This window comes from Aphelocoma coerulescens (genome assembly GCF_041296385.1).
Source record: "Aphelocoma coerulescens isolate FSJ_1873_10779 chromosome Z unlocalized genomic scaffold, UR_Acoe_1.0 ChrZ, whole genome shotgun sequence".
In the NCBI taxonomy this organism is placed as follows: Eukaryota; Metazoa; Chordata; class Aves; order Passeriformes; family Corvidae; genus Aphelocoma; species Aphelocoma coerulescens.
In genome coordinates, this window is record NW_027184085.1 from 62,760,056 (window position 1) to 62,777,577 (window position 17,522).

The 17,522-nt window shown below is 38.2% G+C and overlaps 1 protein-coding gene across 3 annotated transcripts in view; it reads left to right on the forward strand.

Moving 5' to 3' along the window:
* Positions 1-17,522, forward strand: part of PCSK5 (proprotein convertase subtilisin/kexin type 5) — a 228,352-nt gene that overhangs the window by 48,701 nt on the left and 162,129 nt on the right. The window lies entirely within an intron of this gene.

Below are 17,522 nucleotides of genomic sequence, written 5' to 3' on the forward strand. Positions count from 1 at the left end.
CCCAACATAAATGTATTTTGTCCTGAAGCAGAAAGAGAAAGACACCAAGACTGACAATTTAGTGTTATAATTACACTCTTTTTAATAAGGAACAATTTCATTGTTGAAATAAATGGATTGTTTATGCTATTTCCTGTCTGACAGAAGTTGTATTTTTTCTAAAAAAACCCTTTTTTTTTTGACATGCTAGTCACAGTTAAAGCCTGGAGTGAAACTTTGTACTCATGATGTTTTTAAAAATATCCTCATTTTTGCCAGGTGAAAATTTTAGAATTATGGAATGGTTTGGGACAAAAGAGACCTTTAAAGGCCTTCTAGTCCAACCCACCGTTCAATGAGCAGGAAGATGCTTCAATTAGATCAAGTTGCTCAGAGCCCCGTTTGACCTGATCTTGAATGTTTCCAGGGATAGGGCACCTACCACATCTCTGGATAACCTGGTCCAGCATTTCACAACTCTCCTTGTAAACAATTTCTTCTTTATGTCTAACCTGAATCAACCCCCTTTTGCTTTAAAACCATTGCCCCTTGTCCTACAGCAACAGGTGCTGCTAAAAGTTTTGTCCCCATTTTTCTTAATGATGCCCCTCCAAATACTGAAAGGCTGCAGTAAGGTCTCCCTGGAGACTTCTCCAGGATAAACAACCACAATTCTCTCAGTCTTTCCTCACAGGAGAGATGCTCTGATAATAGATGCTTGTAGCAGTTGCCTCTAATTTTATCAGAAAGGTAGCAGTCTCTATTTATGAACCAGTCATGTTGCCTAGCCGCACTACCTTGCAGCTGTGCCGCAGTTGCCCATCTAACACAGAAAAGACCTTAGGGCATCAAGTAGACTTCACTGTTTGCTTTGTACAACTTTCAAAATTCCTCATTTCTGCTCCAGAGGAAGAAAATCCTCACTTTCAGACCCTCTGGGAAGGGACTGTTCTGGACTGATTGCATTTAGATCCACTGATTAACTCCACATATTTGCAACATCTTTAGTGGTAGTGGTTTGCTGACATTTTGTTGAAAGACATCAATCAGTAAAGTATTAGTGACCATGGTATTTCATCAGAGAGAATAGCTAAAAATACGTGAATGGGGTGACTCCAGGACTGACTTGGGACATTACCAGTTATCCTCATATGACTGTGTTTGTTATTGTTTCCATAGCTGCTTTTGTTAATCTTTCTTAGCTTTGTAAGGTAAAGGGGAAAAAATGAGTTCAAGGTTGGTTAATGGTTTCAGTCATTGCTGTGCTGGAAGAGGTTTTTAGGTTGCTGGCGTGTTGTTGAGAAAGTAATAAGAGTAATAAGAAATTACTCTTGAGTCATTTCTTGAGAAGGTAATAAGTAAACTGTCATATAGATTATTTGCATTTGGATTACTAAGTAACTTCTTTGTGGGCTAAGATTGATACCTTTGCCCACTGAACTGGCATAGTTTCTAACAAGGACATAAGTGCAGTTCAGATTTGTTGACAGAAGTAGTTTTATTCAAAGACTTTGTCAGGCCATATCTGATTAATGTTTTTCCTCTCCAAGCTTTTTCTTCACAAGTACCACTTTTTATAATTTTAATTTTCTAGGCTAGAAATAATACATTTTTGTTTGTGTGATATCCATGGCAAGAAGTTACAAGAGAGAATCAGGCCTTCTTTCTCTTTTGAGCCATCACAGAGTTTAAAAGAAAGAAAAGGTGATTTTCTTCTGTCTTCCCTCCCTCAAGGCAAGGGAAGTTGGGAAAAACCCAAGTTCTTTAGCGTAACTTCTGAATCCTGAGGCATCTGTGCTTAACAGTAAAGTAATAGAATATTTTTGTAGACTAATTAGCGTATGAAACTTTACCAATCCAACTGTTATTCAAAAGTGACCTACAGAATCAGGTCCAGTTTGCTCAGAATGAATGGATAGCAAAGAAATAAGGAAGTCCCTAGTTAACATCCTCTTCAAAATTTTGAGTCAGAAGAGAGCTATGTCCCGTACACCATTCCCAGAGCTCAGCTACCTTTGTACCATCACGTTAAATCTAATAAATTTCTTCTCTTCCACTGATGTTGACAAAATAACCTGTTAGCCAGTAATTGGATGAGTTATATACAATCAGTTTGCTGATTTTGGCTGAAAGAGTTTGAAGTCAGCTGTTCTGTATTTTTTATTTTGCTTAATTTGAGCTAACAGTAAGCAGTGTCTTCAGAATGACTGAGGTGACTTGGTGCCTAATCAATTCCACTGTACCTGCCGGTTGTTTAAATGAGTTTCCTTATCTTGCCTGCATAGAAGAACTACAGAAAGCAAATATATTAATGTATATATACATATATCTTAAAATCAAGAGGAAGTAAATATAGTTTAAAAAATAGAAATAAATGTGAAGCTGTAGTTAATATAACTAACTTCAGTATATCAGTCAGAGTACTGTTGTTGTTGACCATTTCTTTTTGTTCCCCACTTCAGGAAGAGCTTTGTAGTGGTAGACTGAAACTGGAATCACACAGGCACAGAGGCACAGCTCTCTGCAGCTGTAATTTACCTCTGCTATGATGATGGGCCCCATTGGATGGGTTTTAAAAACTTTTCTAAAAATAAGGAAAACATATTAGATAAAGCATAATGAAAACATTATTTAAAAAACAAAAAACTTCTGAAAACATACTTGAATAGAAATTGGTTAACCTACTAAAACATATAATGCCTGGCTGTGCTGTTTCTCCAACTGGTTATGGGACCTAGTTCTGTGGGCTTTTCACAAAGCATTCCTGATTTCCAGAACTGGACTGAAAGGATGAGCAGATCCACAAATGCAAGGTGTTTCAGGGCATTCAAGGTGGAAGAGGATTATAGCAGTGCCATCAGGGCACAATAAAACCCTGTGACTGAGCCATAGTGGAAAAGAACAGTTACCAATTACTTGGTGAATAATACTAAAGTAATTTCTTAGGTGAAACAGCTGTATAATATTGCTGCACAATTATAGATATGGAGTGATGTACTGAGGTTTTTAGAAAGCTGTTGAGGATAAAAGATTTGCTGAGAAGCCTCATCAGTTAGTATTTATTGGTCATCAATCATCACATTTATTGGTATATTTTCACTGTAAGATTTCTGATATAGGCAGGTGAAACATAATTTATACTGCAATTGAGAGCAATCCATGAAAGCTGGTGTGTACTAAATTACTTGCATCTAGGGCTGGCTGCCTTGAGCTCTGATGCTGAAACCAAAACCCAGGAAAAATTGCTTACTTTTCACTTTCAGTGAGGACTGTGAAGCAAGCATTGCTTTGAGCTTCAGTGAAGTATCTGGTGAAGCCAGCTTACTTCGTTTGTTCAGAAAATTCCTCCAGTATGCTACATAGTGCTCTCCAGTTACAGCTGTGAGTTCCCAGGGGAGCTATATGAGCATTCACAGAGAGGGACAGACCCGTCTGCTCTGACACAGTATAGTTGCCTCTGGATGGCAGCCAGAATGGGACTAATAAACCTTTATCAGCAGTGAGTAATGTGAGTTTCCTAAGGTCCTGTAGCCATGAAATAAGGTGGAGGTGACGAGTTAGACAGGTGAGTTGGTTCCCTTATGCCACTGAGAAGATCTGTAGGGAGTTGGCTTACCTTGTGCCTCTCCTCCCAGCTCAAACAAGCGGCAGAGCAGACAAAAAGCTTTTACATTCCTGACCTTGCCATTAATGAGGTCATCTATGGTGAATGGGACTGTGAAAGGAGACAGAGGGACAAAGGAAGGAGTGACAGGAGCCTGATGAGATGGGTTGGAAAGAGGCAAAGGGAGAAGGAGAGGTCGCAGTGGATCTGAGTGCTGGCCCAGGTACAGGGAGGCAGAATTCAGGATAGAATTTCACCTGCCATATGCTAACACCACAGCAAATAAATATGTGTCACTCTCCTTTACGACCTCCTAAAAATTTGTTTGACAGCTAAGGAAAAACCTCATTCTCTTTTTATTGCCCTCCCAAGAACTGTTCTCTCCTTTCATTTCTACAGTGGAAGCCAAATTGTTGTTCTTTCTGAGGTGGCATGGCATGCTTGAAAGTGTTTTGCATATTTTGTAACTTGGTTTGGTTCTTGCATGCACTTTCATATTTTTGGGCTTTATCGCATGAGAAGCTCAAGCTTTTGGTATTCTACAAATTTAAGAAGATGATCTGTGACTTAACTTCAGCAGAAGTGCTGCTAGGAAGAATCACTCTGCCTGTCCAAACATTACCGTGTGAATCTGCATGTGGAAACACATGTTTTGTTGTTCTCTGTGGACAAGGTAGAACAATAACATGAGGTCAAGTAATACACAATTAGACCTAAATTTATTTCCTTTTGGAAGACAACAGCATACTTTAAGTAATCAAAAGCCTGTAGAAGAGAATTTATCCATGCCTACTGAAAAGAGATCATTAATGAAGATAGTTTAGCAAGATTAGCAAATAGTTTGAAGACAGACTGACCAGATAGGCTTCTTGTTCTGTTCCTTTGGGACATTTAGTTCTGGCTTCTAGATAAGCATACCTGGAAGTGCCCAGAGAACCCAAAATGGAAGCCAGCACCATTTGGGAGTTGTGCCAGCATTTTCACTGAAGCAAGAAGCCGTACCAAAATAATTTCCATGCTTGCTTTGGGAGAGCTTTTCCTGTCTGTCAAAGATTTGGTAATAAATCATATAGCAAAAGCACACATCCCGCCACCTACTTGCTATTGTGATTGTATCTTCAGAGACAGAGTACCCACTTTTAGCTTTACCGAATTTATTTTAAATGGATTTTTTTTTTTTCCTGGACAGCAACTGAGTCGCATTAAGAAACTGTAGGTACTTGTCTGTATAATGTTCTTTGTGAAATACCATTTGTGTACAGTATTGTGTTTTCCTGCGCTGACTTTTTCTGAGTAGTTTTTTGCAGTTAGTAAGGAAATTATAATGCCTCAAAATCTTTGCTGAATTTCTAATGACATTTGATAAATATTTACCTTTAATTTTTGTGTGCTGTACTGGGGCACATTTTGGTATATTTCACTTTTTATCTTACATTTCACTTCAGCAGGAAAACCATTAATGTATATACAGAGGTACATAATTACCTGGAAGCACATTTTCCTCTTTACAAAGGAGAAGGAATCATTGCTTTCTAAGAGCAGTTTTCAAGAGCAACTGTTTAGTTAACTATCCACTTTTCAGATTCTTAAAAATCAAAATCAAGTAATGTCAAAAAGAAAACAATTTCTTATGCCATGCAATACTGAATACTCTGTTAATTTACTGGAAAAAAAAGAGAGGTAATTTAATTAATAGAAAAAAATACTGATTTGTTCCAAACACTCACTTTATGTCTTGTTTTGCTGTTTGCATACTAAAATTGCAGATACTTCAGGAAATGTATATATCTCTTAGATAAGGTATTATCTCTAGGAAATATATACTGGGAAATGTATTATATCTACTTAACTAATATTTTATACGTTTTTTCACCTCAAGAACACTGTGCATACATCAGGAATGCCAAAATAACCAAAAGTACAGCGTCACAGTGCAGAATTGATTCTGAGGCTTGCCTGTCTTGTGGTCTGATTGATAAGGAATGAACTAGTGTGATGTGTTCAGTTTGCCCTCATCAGAAGCGTACTCATAACCTATGAGACTTAGGAATTTCTGATACAAACAGTTACTATATTACTTCCCAACCAGGAGGCAAAAATTCAGTGTTATGCAAGTGTAAGGCAATTTCCTAACCATTCAGTAAACAGGATAAAGGAGAGTCTGGATAATGCTTTCAGTCATATGATTTAGTTTCAGGTTAGTACCTAAAGAGGGATACTCTTTAGGTGAGGGGCAGGAAGCTGAATTTAATCATCCTTGTGGGTTCCTTCCATGAGATATTCCATGATTCTTTGAGGAGCTTGATCTGTGTCAAAGAAGAAACTGGAGAACGCTATTTAGCTCTAGGATGTTAGGTCCTGCACCATTTGTTGAAAATCAATATGCCCCTTTTAAGTGAAGACAGATGCCATATAGACACCATGGAATGAGGTCATCAAAACTCCAGCTTTCCAGATTCCTGCATCTACATTCAGTTGTGTCTTCCTGTATATCACATGAGCAAATGTTGTGACTAAAATTACCAGTTCTTTTTTAACAGTAACTCATGCTCCTTTTTTATCCATGTTTTAAAGCCACAAATCACATGCAATACTCCTCCCAAACAGCAAAAGAAGCAAATGCAGTGGGGACAGACACTTCAATAAAGTGTCTTCTGCAATACTTCCTTAAATGCAGGTCATCCTTGGCATTACCAGTAGATAATTCTGATGTAATGAAGTCTCTGCTGGGCATTACATCTGTGACTCAAGCCCTGTGGATAGGATTTTCTCAACAAAGAAAGAGCAGATAGCTAGGGAGACTAACAGCAAAGTCTATCAGTGCTGTTTTGGAGAGAAGTTCAGCAAGTGTTTGCACATCTGCATGACTTCTAAATACTGTTTTGCTGAAAATTAACCTAAATAAATTAAGTGAGCATTTTGAATAGGAGACTCCAACAGCACAAGACCTCAAGTCTCCTCAAGGAGAGGCAGGTAGAACTTTCTGTAAAATATTCCAATTCTGAGGTGTGGAGCAAATTAGGTAACATCTCTGCTTGCTCTTTTGCTGAGAAGATTATAAATTCTGCAGAACTGGCTGTTTCAAAATGAACTCATTTCCAGCTAACAGCAGAAAAACATGGTGGTCAGGGGGAGGAAGTGTGCAGGAGTAAAGAGCCTCAGATATCCCCAAGAGATGGAAGTGTGAATCATTTAAGGTATTAATACTGCTTTTCCATACTTTCTTCTATAGTGATAGAGTTCACTAAATCATGAGTAGTATGCCATTTAAACATTTAATTTCCTGTCTTCATTGATTTTTATGTGAATTTCTAACAAACAAAACAAGTTATTTTCAGTTTTGAAAACAGTTTGAAACTATATTAAACCCATGTAGTATAAGCACAGTAGCTTAATGAGAGGCATATATATGATAGACTAAACATGAAGTGTATAGCAGGGATTTCCCTCTCCTGTGTCTTTTGGACAAGACAGTTTATTAATAAACACTAAGTTACTGCTTGGGAATAAAAAACTGCTGATTGGGTTTTATGAATACCAGCTCCTAGTCATACAGTCATATTTGGAGCCAGAAATCCCATTTCGGAAGAAAAAAAGAGAAGTTAAGCGAAGGAAAAGCATTTCTGAAGTTACAAAAAACTATTCCTTAGCCTGGTTTAAGTTTGAATCACTTTTTTTCATTTTAAGCCTCCTGGTCTGGCTGAAAATAAGCTGTTGAGGAAGGTTTGTTAAATATAAGCTTTCATATACAGAGTTTGGATGGGCTTTATATTATACCAGCTGCTGAAACACTGAAATCTATATACCCTTTATTAACTAGGACCTCATCTACACATGAATTGGAGTGCAGATAAAGAAATTAATATAGCCTACTTAGAAAGTGTTACAGCTCTTACATCTTGGTAAGGAGTCAGTCTGCTTACTTTCAGGAAACATGATTCTGAAAAGAAAATCTAAATTCTTGTAGACCACTGAATTTGTGTTGAAGAATCAAGACCGTTTTCTGATGGTTAAGTTTCCCAAGATACCACAAAACCTTGAAGCTCTGTGTTCACATCCTACCACCTACAGTATCTTTACCCCTAGCTCTTCAATCCTGTCCCCATCCTTTGCATCATCTCTTATGACTACCTGAACTACAGAGAAAAAACTACAAACAAACAAGCAAGCAAAAAACCCCAAACAACCATAGAAAAAACACCAATAGAAACCTCAAAATAATAGACTAAAGGAGGATGGATTGAAATTTTCATCAAGAACACTGAAGAGGAGTTAGATTGGTCCAGCTTTCTTGAGGATCTTGACCCTCAATTTATGGTAGCTATCCACTTAGTTTTGATTTAATTATTAGAGGTATTTGCTACTCTCACATGGTTGTCCCTTTTAAAACGTTGCCACCTGCAATTTCCATCTGCTCCCTCTCAAGATTGGTGATGAAATACTACATAAGAGGATAAAAGTGTTCTGAAAGTGAAAGCATTATTCTACTTTGTGCCTGTCCTTTGGAAATGTTTGCCCTTACACACCATAACATTGACCCATTGTCATTGATACTGACCAGTGAGAGAGAACAAAGTTCTGAAGGTTCCTGCCTTTTATACCCACTCACACTGGGCATGAGATGTGATCTGCTTTCACTGTCTGGCTGCTGCTGCTTTACCAGTATTCAAAAGTTTCAGATATTGACCTCACTGTGTGAAGCAGCTTTGGTCTTGTTTGTAATACAGTGATAGCACAGTGATAGCCAAAGACCATATTGTACACTGTGTAAACTATAACCACTGGCACATTCTGAGGACTAATTCAGCATTTATTCTTCTGAATTGATCTACATGGGTGGCCAAACCCACTTTTTAAGCTTGGTTTGTTACTATACAAAGGCCTAGAAAAAAATCTTCAGTGGTCTCAATGTTTGAAAAATTCATACACAAGAGTTGTCCCATGGTCTAATAGGAGAAATCAAATGATGGCTGAGTCATTAATCTCTTCTCATCTCTTGGCATGTAGAAGTTCTGCATGTAGAGTGTGAGTGTGAATGGAACAGAGGTTATGACCCACGTTTCCTCCAGGCAGGCACCAAGCAGCAGAGGTCTCCTGATGCAGTCATGTTCTATGAGGAAGGACAGGGGAAATTTGTGTGTCTGTATATGTGTTTGGATTTAAAAAAAAAAAAAATTAGAATTCTAACTTACCAGTTATTCTAAGTTATTTTTCTTGTAGGCATTTGTCAATAGGGATACTACTAGGAAATGAACTCATATAGGAAAATTCAATTAGAAGGAATGCATGCAATGACAGTACTAGGCAAATTTTCCCCATTTCTCCTTTTGGTGGCAAGGAGATTATAATCACACTGCATGCAGTTGCTCATTTGAGTTGTGTTGTGTTGGGAGAGGCAAGACGAAAAGTACTTACTGTGGATTGAAAAGTTCTCACTTTGAATATTGTGTCCGTGTTAAGTCCTGGCATCTGTAAGTCAAAGTATGATAAAGTGCCTAAACCGGGGGAAAAAAAGAGCTGTTTTGGCTGTTCATAAGAATGAAAAAAAGAGATCTTTTAATAACAAAGTTCTATCTGTAATGATGTTGTTAGTGAGATAATGTGCAACAAAGTATACAGGCATGTGATCAGATCCCATGCACCTCACTGGAATTAGGCATCCCCCTGAATACCTTGCAGATCAAGGATAGATTTAAGCATAGTCCTAAACTTAATGTGTACTTTAAAGTTCTCTTGATTTTTCTCAGCATCCTCCAAGCCAACATTAATTGACTGCTAATTGGCCCAAATTTTGTGTTTTAATAACCCTGTCATTACATTAGTTGGTTTTGTTGATTGTTTTATGTCAAATGCTCAGTCTCTAGAAGAATTGATGAGGGTGTCTGTAAAAAGACTGAAATGGATCTTCAGTTGAGTTAATATAAAAGCTGTATTTATTTTACACAACACCAAGGTTATAAAATGAAACCAGCTTTCTTCTTGCTTTCTTTAGAAATCTTTTTTCCTTAAAAACTCATACCAATAGCAGAGCAACCACACAAATCCATATTTTTCTGTTTTAAAACAATTCGTATCTATGTAGTGATCCTTATGAACTAAACTTCTTAAATTTTTCTCCAGAGGTAATTAAAAATCTTTTTTCAAAGTTTTATTCTTTTCAAAAATGTTGTCACCCACTCCTAAATGTAGATGTCTTGCATTAACTTTGGCATAAAATAAACACCATTGCTTTCCAGCTAGTTTTCAGAAATCAGAGGGTCTGGGTGTTGATGGGCCTCATTTCTGATTAAAATAAGTTCAGCAGCATAATGATGGTAGAGTTCAGTAAGAACTTTCATTAGCAGATTCACAAATAGTGAAATTAACCATGGCAGCTCTGTAAGTCTGGTGAACTTCAATAGGAACTTTCACAAACATAGATTCACTAATAGTGCAGTTTATTGGAGCAATAAATTATAGATTGTTTTAGATTGCCAGTGATAAATTCACTAGACCTTCAAAATATAAGCACACTTTGTACATGTACTACATATACAGTAGTATGTAGAAGTATTCCTGAGTATATTCCAACTCAGTTGGAGGTGCAAAACTTAACTAAAGAGGTGCCCCTGCTTCTGGGAGATAAGCAAGCCCATTCACTTTTCTGCAAAGGTGGTTGTATTCTCATTCTTTGCCCTAGAGGATTTCGAATGCCAATTTATACTTTTGGGAGTAGTGAAGGTGAGACTATAGTCAAATATTCTGTAATTTACATCAAAAATGGTGGTGCTGGGCAGCCACTTTATATGTGAATGAGATATTGAGAATAGCTCAGAGATTACAAACTGTGGGTCTTGTGCAAAGGTGGAGCAGAAAGGTGACAACTTAGCATCAGTCACTTTTCCACCTGGCTAATTGCAGCATTAGGGGTCATTCTCCACCTAATAACCCATCACTCCATCAGCAGGCCATCATGCCCCCTTAGCCACAGATCTCATGGCATATCTCACAGCTGCAGCCCTCATTCCTACTGGATGTCAAAAGGGGAAAAAGTACAAAACATCCCCTCATTTGAATGTTTCATGTCAGTTCTGTGCTTAGATCTCCACAGCTAATCACCTGTGAACAGACAGGTTCATTTGAGTGGCCTGCTGTCTCTCCAAAGACATGGTAAATAAATTCCTGCTCATTGCAGAACAGTTGGACTAGATGACCTTTAAAATCATCTGGGTGACTTTTGACATTTTTGCTTAGCATATTTAATTGAGATTTAGTCATAGTAATTAATGTTTTAGTGGGTATTTAGAGTGGAGTTATTCATTTTATGCTTATATGTAAGCCAGCACCCAACTGAAGCTTCCTCTCAAATTATTTGAAGGTAGTTAAATGGCAGAAAAATTAGTTCTTAGTTCTCCCATATTATACTTCTTACTGAAGCTTCAGTGGAGTTCCTGACACAGAGCTGTTTTAGTCTCACAGAAATCAGCATCAGGATCTGAACCTCTTTGGTTAATCCTCCTTTGGTTTGATTGAGCATTGTCTTGATGATTAAAAATCTTAAGCCTTATAGTTGCATGTTTATCTTGCTCTGTACTTATCTTGTTAGGCCATTCTTTACTAGATTAAACAAATATTCCCCCTTCAAAAATATAATCATGTTGAGTTACTTGCATGCTGCAATCAAGCCATGTCTTCACCCCCTGAGATAAAAGAGTTTCTTTGAGCTTGTTAAGAATCACTGTAAATTGTATTTACACCACTTATTTCAGACAATAAGCAGCAAGAAAACAAGCAACAACTCAGTGTTCATTCTCCGGTAACATACTCTGTAGAACTTCAGTACTAGGCACATGCATGTATCATTCCAGAAATAGCATCATTGCTGTCATTAAGAAAAGTGTCTTAACCCACTTCTTGCTACCCCACTGTTTAACTACCAAAGAATAATATATAGCTTCACAGAGCATTTTTTGAAGCTGTAGGCGATTGTCTACCTTACATTTTAAATCTTTTTAACCATTACTGGGTTTTATGTAGACTCGCATTTTAAGCCTTGCACTCTTAATCCCACAGGCATAATGTTTGGTATGATTTTATGTAAAATTATATTACAAACACACTGCTTAAATAGGCTCATCTTCATAAGTGATCCTGATCACTGTCTCTGTTGCTCTCTGTACTTTCCACTCTACTAACTTTTCTGTCATCAGATTTGAGACTGTGCTATATAACAACAGTTTCAACTTTCTTGAACTACAGGTAAACAGCAGAGCCTCTTAAGATTTGAGACTTAATAATTGCACATGCTAAGTAATGTTTCCTTAAACAAACTGTATGTTAAGAAATCATAATGGATTCAAAGTACAAACTGATATGTCAAATCTTCTGTTAGCTTCCTTATGAGTGGATATGTTATTAAATGCTTACAGATTCGTACTATGTCTCTAATGGATCCAAAGATCTCACTACAGTTTTTAAGTAAGCAAAACCATTTTTGTAGCATGGTTTGTTTCCATAGTAGAACATAACAGCTGGGAAAAAGTAGTTTACTGGAGGTACATTATATTTCCTTCATAATTCTCCCTTTTACTTGGAAGAACCTTTCTAACTTTGCAACATATTTTTGCACATTCATTTTAAAATCGTATTTCCAGTTAAAGAGCAGACTCTTTGTAGGAGAAACAAAATTAGGAGGGAAAAGATGATCCATTTACAGCTCAGATTTGAAAATGGAATCAGCTGAGATCAGAAAGCTAACTGACAGGAATCATAGAAGATAATGATGGTAGGAATGACAAGGGAAAATGCAGAGAGTGTTATGATATAACAAGTACAAAGAATATTTTGTAGTGGTAGTAGCAGAAAAAGTGGTGGACATGGAGGAATTGTCAACAGTCATAAAATTAAGAACTTGGACTTTTAGTTTACTTTTGATTGTATATATTTTTTCCTTCTGAACATAGCTTTCTTTAGTTCTTTCTTTGAGTGTTTTTTTCTGCAGACTTCCTGGATTTGTAAAGATATCTGCAAATTCTGAAATAGTTATCATGAATGGATATCATTTCAGTGTAGAGACTGCCCTATCTACAGTATAAACCAAGAGTCATGAATGTGATTTTCCTCTATTTGTTGTTAGACAAATTACATTTGATGTGCATAAAAGGTGCTTACCCTAAGGTTGTGTAGTCTCTCTATCTAGAGGAATACATTCCTATAGTATTAATTCAAAACTGTGCTTTCAGATTAGTTCCATATATTCAAGTACTTTACTTGCAGCTGGGAGAAGTTCCTTCATAGCAGTGCTGAAATCAGTGGAATCTATGTGTCTTTAATGCTAAAGTCAGGATTTTGTTTAGAAGCAGCTCCCCAAGTCCCTTAAAGCTCAATAGACACCTGTGTCCACTTCTCCATAAAAACAGTGTTTGCAAATACATTGGACATCTCCAGAACCTTTCTGCAATATCTGTATTTTCTGAGATAGCTTAATCCTGACACTCTGCTGAGATTTCCTGTAAGACCCTTTGCAATTTTGACATTTTTACATACACTATTTTTCACAGTCTTTCGTGCACAGCTGTGTCATAAATCCCTGGACTAACCTTCTGCAGCATTGCAGAAGAACTTCAAAATTTAGTCATCTGAGTCAAATTTCCTGAGACAGTAACAAGAATAATTGTGTGGTACTTCTTTATCTTATGCAAAACTTTTCTGGATTTTTGTCGGGTTTTTGTTGTTGTTTTTGAGTAATCTTTCCTTTTCCTTCTCAGGCCTCCCTAGCTTCTCTAGGCTAGTTCTCTCATTTATGCCAGGTGATTTCATCTGCAAAATATAACTATCCACCCTCTCTAGTGGTTTGGCTTTATCTCTCCAGGTTTCACTTATACTACACAGTGGGCCTTGCATTCATCAAACATAGCACAGTCAAATGGTGAAAATACTATTGGTGCCTACAGCACTTACTTCCCTGTAGGCAAACTAAAATAGCAGCCATTCATCTTGGTCTGATCCTCTACTATTAATGAATTTTCACAGCATGCGTTTCCAGTGTTAGATGAAACACTTTTATGAGGCTGTCTAAGGAGGGTATGAAGTGATTTCTGTGCTTCTGTCTCAAGAGAGTAGTTTCATGATCTTAAAGTTTGTCCTCTGGCAAGTTATAATCTCCTGTGATATACCAGAGCAAATAATGGACCAAGGACACAATAATCTGACGGCTTTTATGGCTCTTAGGGAAAATGCTTCTAGGTATCAAGTAGCATAGATGTTTATTCCTGCACTGAATGCACTGTGAAACAGTTTCACCCTCGGAAACACCACGTGCATTCTCCATTACTAGTAATGGAATATTGGGTTCTCTTCATATTCTGACCTATAAGTGCACTGTATTTCCTACCTGCTTTGGTTCCTTGAGAAAGAGCAGGACATGTATCTTTCCTTCAGCCTCCTGAACAAGTCCTGTTGTCTCACATCCCCTTCCCCCCCCCCCCCCCCCCCCATTATCCCATTGTCCCTCTGTCCCTCCTCCCCCCAGGACATCCCGCCATTAACACCAGATGTCATGAGGTGTCATATTGCCTCATGGATAAGAGGGATCAGACCACAACATAACATAGAGAAGAAAAGACTGCAGCACTGCAAGAGTCCTTAAAAGTTCCGTACAAGCATTCAGAGTCAACATCTCATCATCTTTTTCCTTGAAAGTCCTCTCATTCTTACAAGTTTATAACATTCTTAGAAAAACAAGTTTCCTGGTCCATCCTCTATCAGTTCCCTGCCCATCCCCAGAATCCCAAAATAGTATATACTTCTTAAGCACCATTCTTCCCTTTTCACTCTCAACATGAAAAGAGATGGGAAAGAGAAGGAAGTGGATTTGTGTAAGCCCCAGGCTCCTCCCACTCATCAGTCAATCCCTTGGAAGGTTAGTGCTTAATTGAATCTGTCTGCTCAGGGCCTTCTTTCCGTGCAGTTATTTCAATTCTGTAACATATGTTTACTCAAAGTCTAAATAAAACCACCTTCCTCTTCCATTCTCCTTAACAAGTTGATGTAGAAGTAATGGTCTTTGACTTGAAAACAGCTTAAAAAGTAAATTGTGAAGAGTCTGTCTTTAGTAGTATAGCAAGAATCTTTAGAAACTTATGAAAACTATTTTAAAGCAATGTTTAACATCTCTCTCTTTAATTTTTACCTTAGAAACAATGAAAATATCAGATCTAGCTAGAGAGAGAGAGGGAAAAATTTGATCTTGCTAGAGAACTGCAACTGCATGAACTGATGCATTAATAAAAGGCATCTTTGGACTTCCTGTAAAACTGCCCTATTTTTCTTTCTTTTTTGTGATTTAGAAGAGGTCAAATAAAAAAATGAGTCAAAGTCCACATAAAATGGTAAAATGGAAGGAATTGTCTCTCTGAGGAATCATTTGTCCTTTGTGAATACTGAATCTCCAGGGTTGATGGTGCACTGCTGAGGCCAGGGAGCAGCTGTTCTTTTCACATATTCTAGTTAGTAAAAGAAGTTCCATACTTTTTTTTTTGTACACAGGTCTTTGGGCAAGTAAAAATACATTACCTTTTGATCTGATTCCTGGACTTCTCATGCTAAGTAGGCTATTTGTACAGTATTGGTGCTATCAAGAGTAGCAGCAGCAGTAGCAGTAAGTCATTGTACAGTGATCTTGAGAGAATATGGCCACATACAGACATGTATTTCAATGCATGCTTCTGTCCTTCCAGCATTTTTTGGCGGTAGCCACAGGAAATTGTTTATTTTTTTTCCTCTCTCTACCCAAGATACTCTACATACTCTTCTTATGTTTCTCAGTGCTTCCCAGGGAGAGTCCATACATTGGCATATACCTTTTGGCACGTGACTCTCAACACATGAGTAGTGATTCAAGGATATACAAGAGGCACCAGGTCTAATATGCCATTTATTATTATTATTATTGTTGTTATTATTTTTTATTATTGTTATTGTTATTGTTATTATTATTATTATTATTATTATTATTATTATTATTATTATTATTATTATTATTATTATATTGTGGTGAATCTTTCACAGTGGTTTAAAAAAGTTTTTTAAATGCAACTTTTCATATTTATCTCGTAGTGGAGGTGGCAGAACATGCACAATAACCATAAGGCATTTTTAGCTACTTTACTTTCTTGGCCTTGAAGGAATCTCTCTTGTTGTCACCACATGGGTGTTGGGGTTTTAGGAGTTCTCCTTCTGTTTTCTTTTTCTCTTAAAGAATTTTCCCCATCCATGTTGCCAGGGGGAAAAATTACTGGGTGCTTAAGAAAAACAAAAGACCTGGCCACAGCAGGAGGGGTGCATCTGGCTACTCTCTTTCACCTGGGCATGTGGGCTGTGAGTTCTCGGCGTTTGGATGGAGAGAGAGGCTGGACTGAATTTGTCAGCACTGGAAGCTTCTGCTTTTTTGGCTGCCTTCCTTCTACCAGAGAAACCCCGGGATCCCAAGCCCGCCTTTCCCTGCCCTGCTGGGAGCTGGGCTGTGGCCGCCCTGCCCCTGTCCTTGCTTTGAGCCTTCGCTACTCTGTAGCTCCGCACATCCTGCCTGCTGAGACCTCTGGGGGGTTCCCACCGCAGCTCTGGAGTTCGATACATCTGGTCTGCCACCCAGGATTTGTGCTCGTTCCTGCTGTTCCAGCCTCCTGTTCCCGAGGGTCCAGCTGGACACCAGGATCGGCTGCCCAGGGGTTTGTGAAGCCTTTGTCCCATCCCTTCCCGGGACCCCAGGGCGCCATTGCCGCGTGCTCCCCGAGCTCGCTCCGGAGCGCCCCCTGCAGCCGCGGGGGAACCATCGCACCTGCCCTGCTCACCGGGAGCCGCCAGCGCCCCTGCCGGCTGCGAGCGGAACTGCACCCGAGGGGAAAGGGCCTGACAGCCCAGAAGGCTGGCACTGGGTTTGGGATTGTTCGCTGTTACTGCCATAGTTAGTGGTGTTTGTTTGCCTTGTTATACACATATAGATATATCATAGTAAAGAACTGTTATTCCTGTTCCTCATATCTTTGCCTGAAAGCCCCTTGATTTCAAAATTATAATAACTTGGAGGGAAGGGGGTTGCAATTTTTTTTTTTTTTTTCATTTCAAAGGAGACTCCTGCCTTCCTTGGCAGACACCTGTCTTTCAAACCAAGACAATGGGAAAGAAACAGGACTAGAGGCAAATGTCCTAATGGAGACACTGGTTATGGCGCATGTAGGAGGAGGTGATGTTAGAGACAGTTGCAGCTGGGAGAGAAACTCTGCTGTCTGAAGACCTAGAAGTGGGGGAGCTTCCACTCCTACAAAGGGTGCACTGTCATCAGCCTGTGGAACATGGACATAAAGGGCTTCCCTAAATTAATTTGTATTTAAGCCAGCACACAGTTTACGGAAAAAACACCAGTATTGATTTTAAAAAGTGCCAATGATGAAAAAGTGTTGGACTTGTCTTGAACACAAATTTAACACATTATGAATTATTCTGTTTTTGTTAAGAATAGCAGTTTGATCACAGCCAAAAAGTAACATTTATGAACTCCTTATTTTTCACTGCGAAAACCCATATATGTAGGTTTGTAAGTTATTCTTGTTGCCCTATAGTCACCAGATACTCTTATGAATATAGGAAGCCCTTTCATATTGATTTTCTGTTCTCCTTCATAGCTTAAACAGGCAAAAAATAATGTATGTCTAGGATTGCTTTACTGTCCTCTAAGTGTTATTTGTTAATGAATCAGTGAAGCTTAAGAACCAAATTCATCTCTAAAGTAGATTAACTAAACCCTCTGAAGCTGCACAAGCAATAAAAATTGGAATTAAATATTTAATATGATGCAGTCTTGAAATATTTCTCTTGATACAGATACAGATTTAAAAAGTGGCAATTCAGTAAAGCATGACTCCAGGCAAAATAATCTTGTGTTTGAGATTAACCACACTTT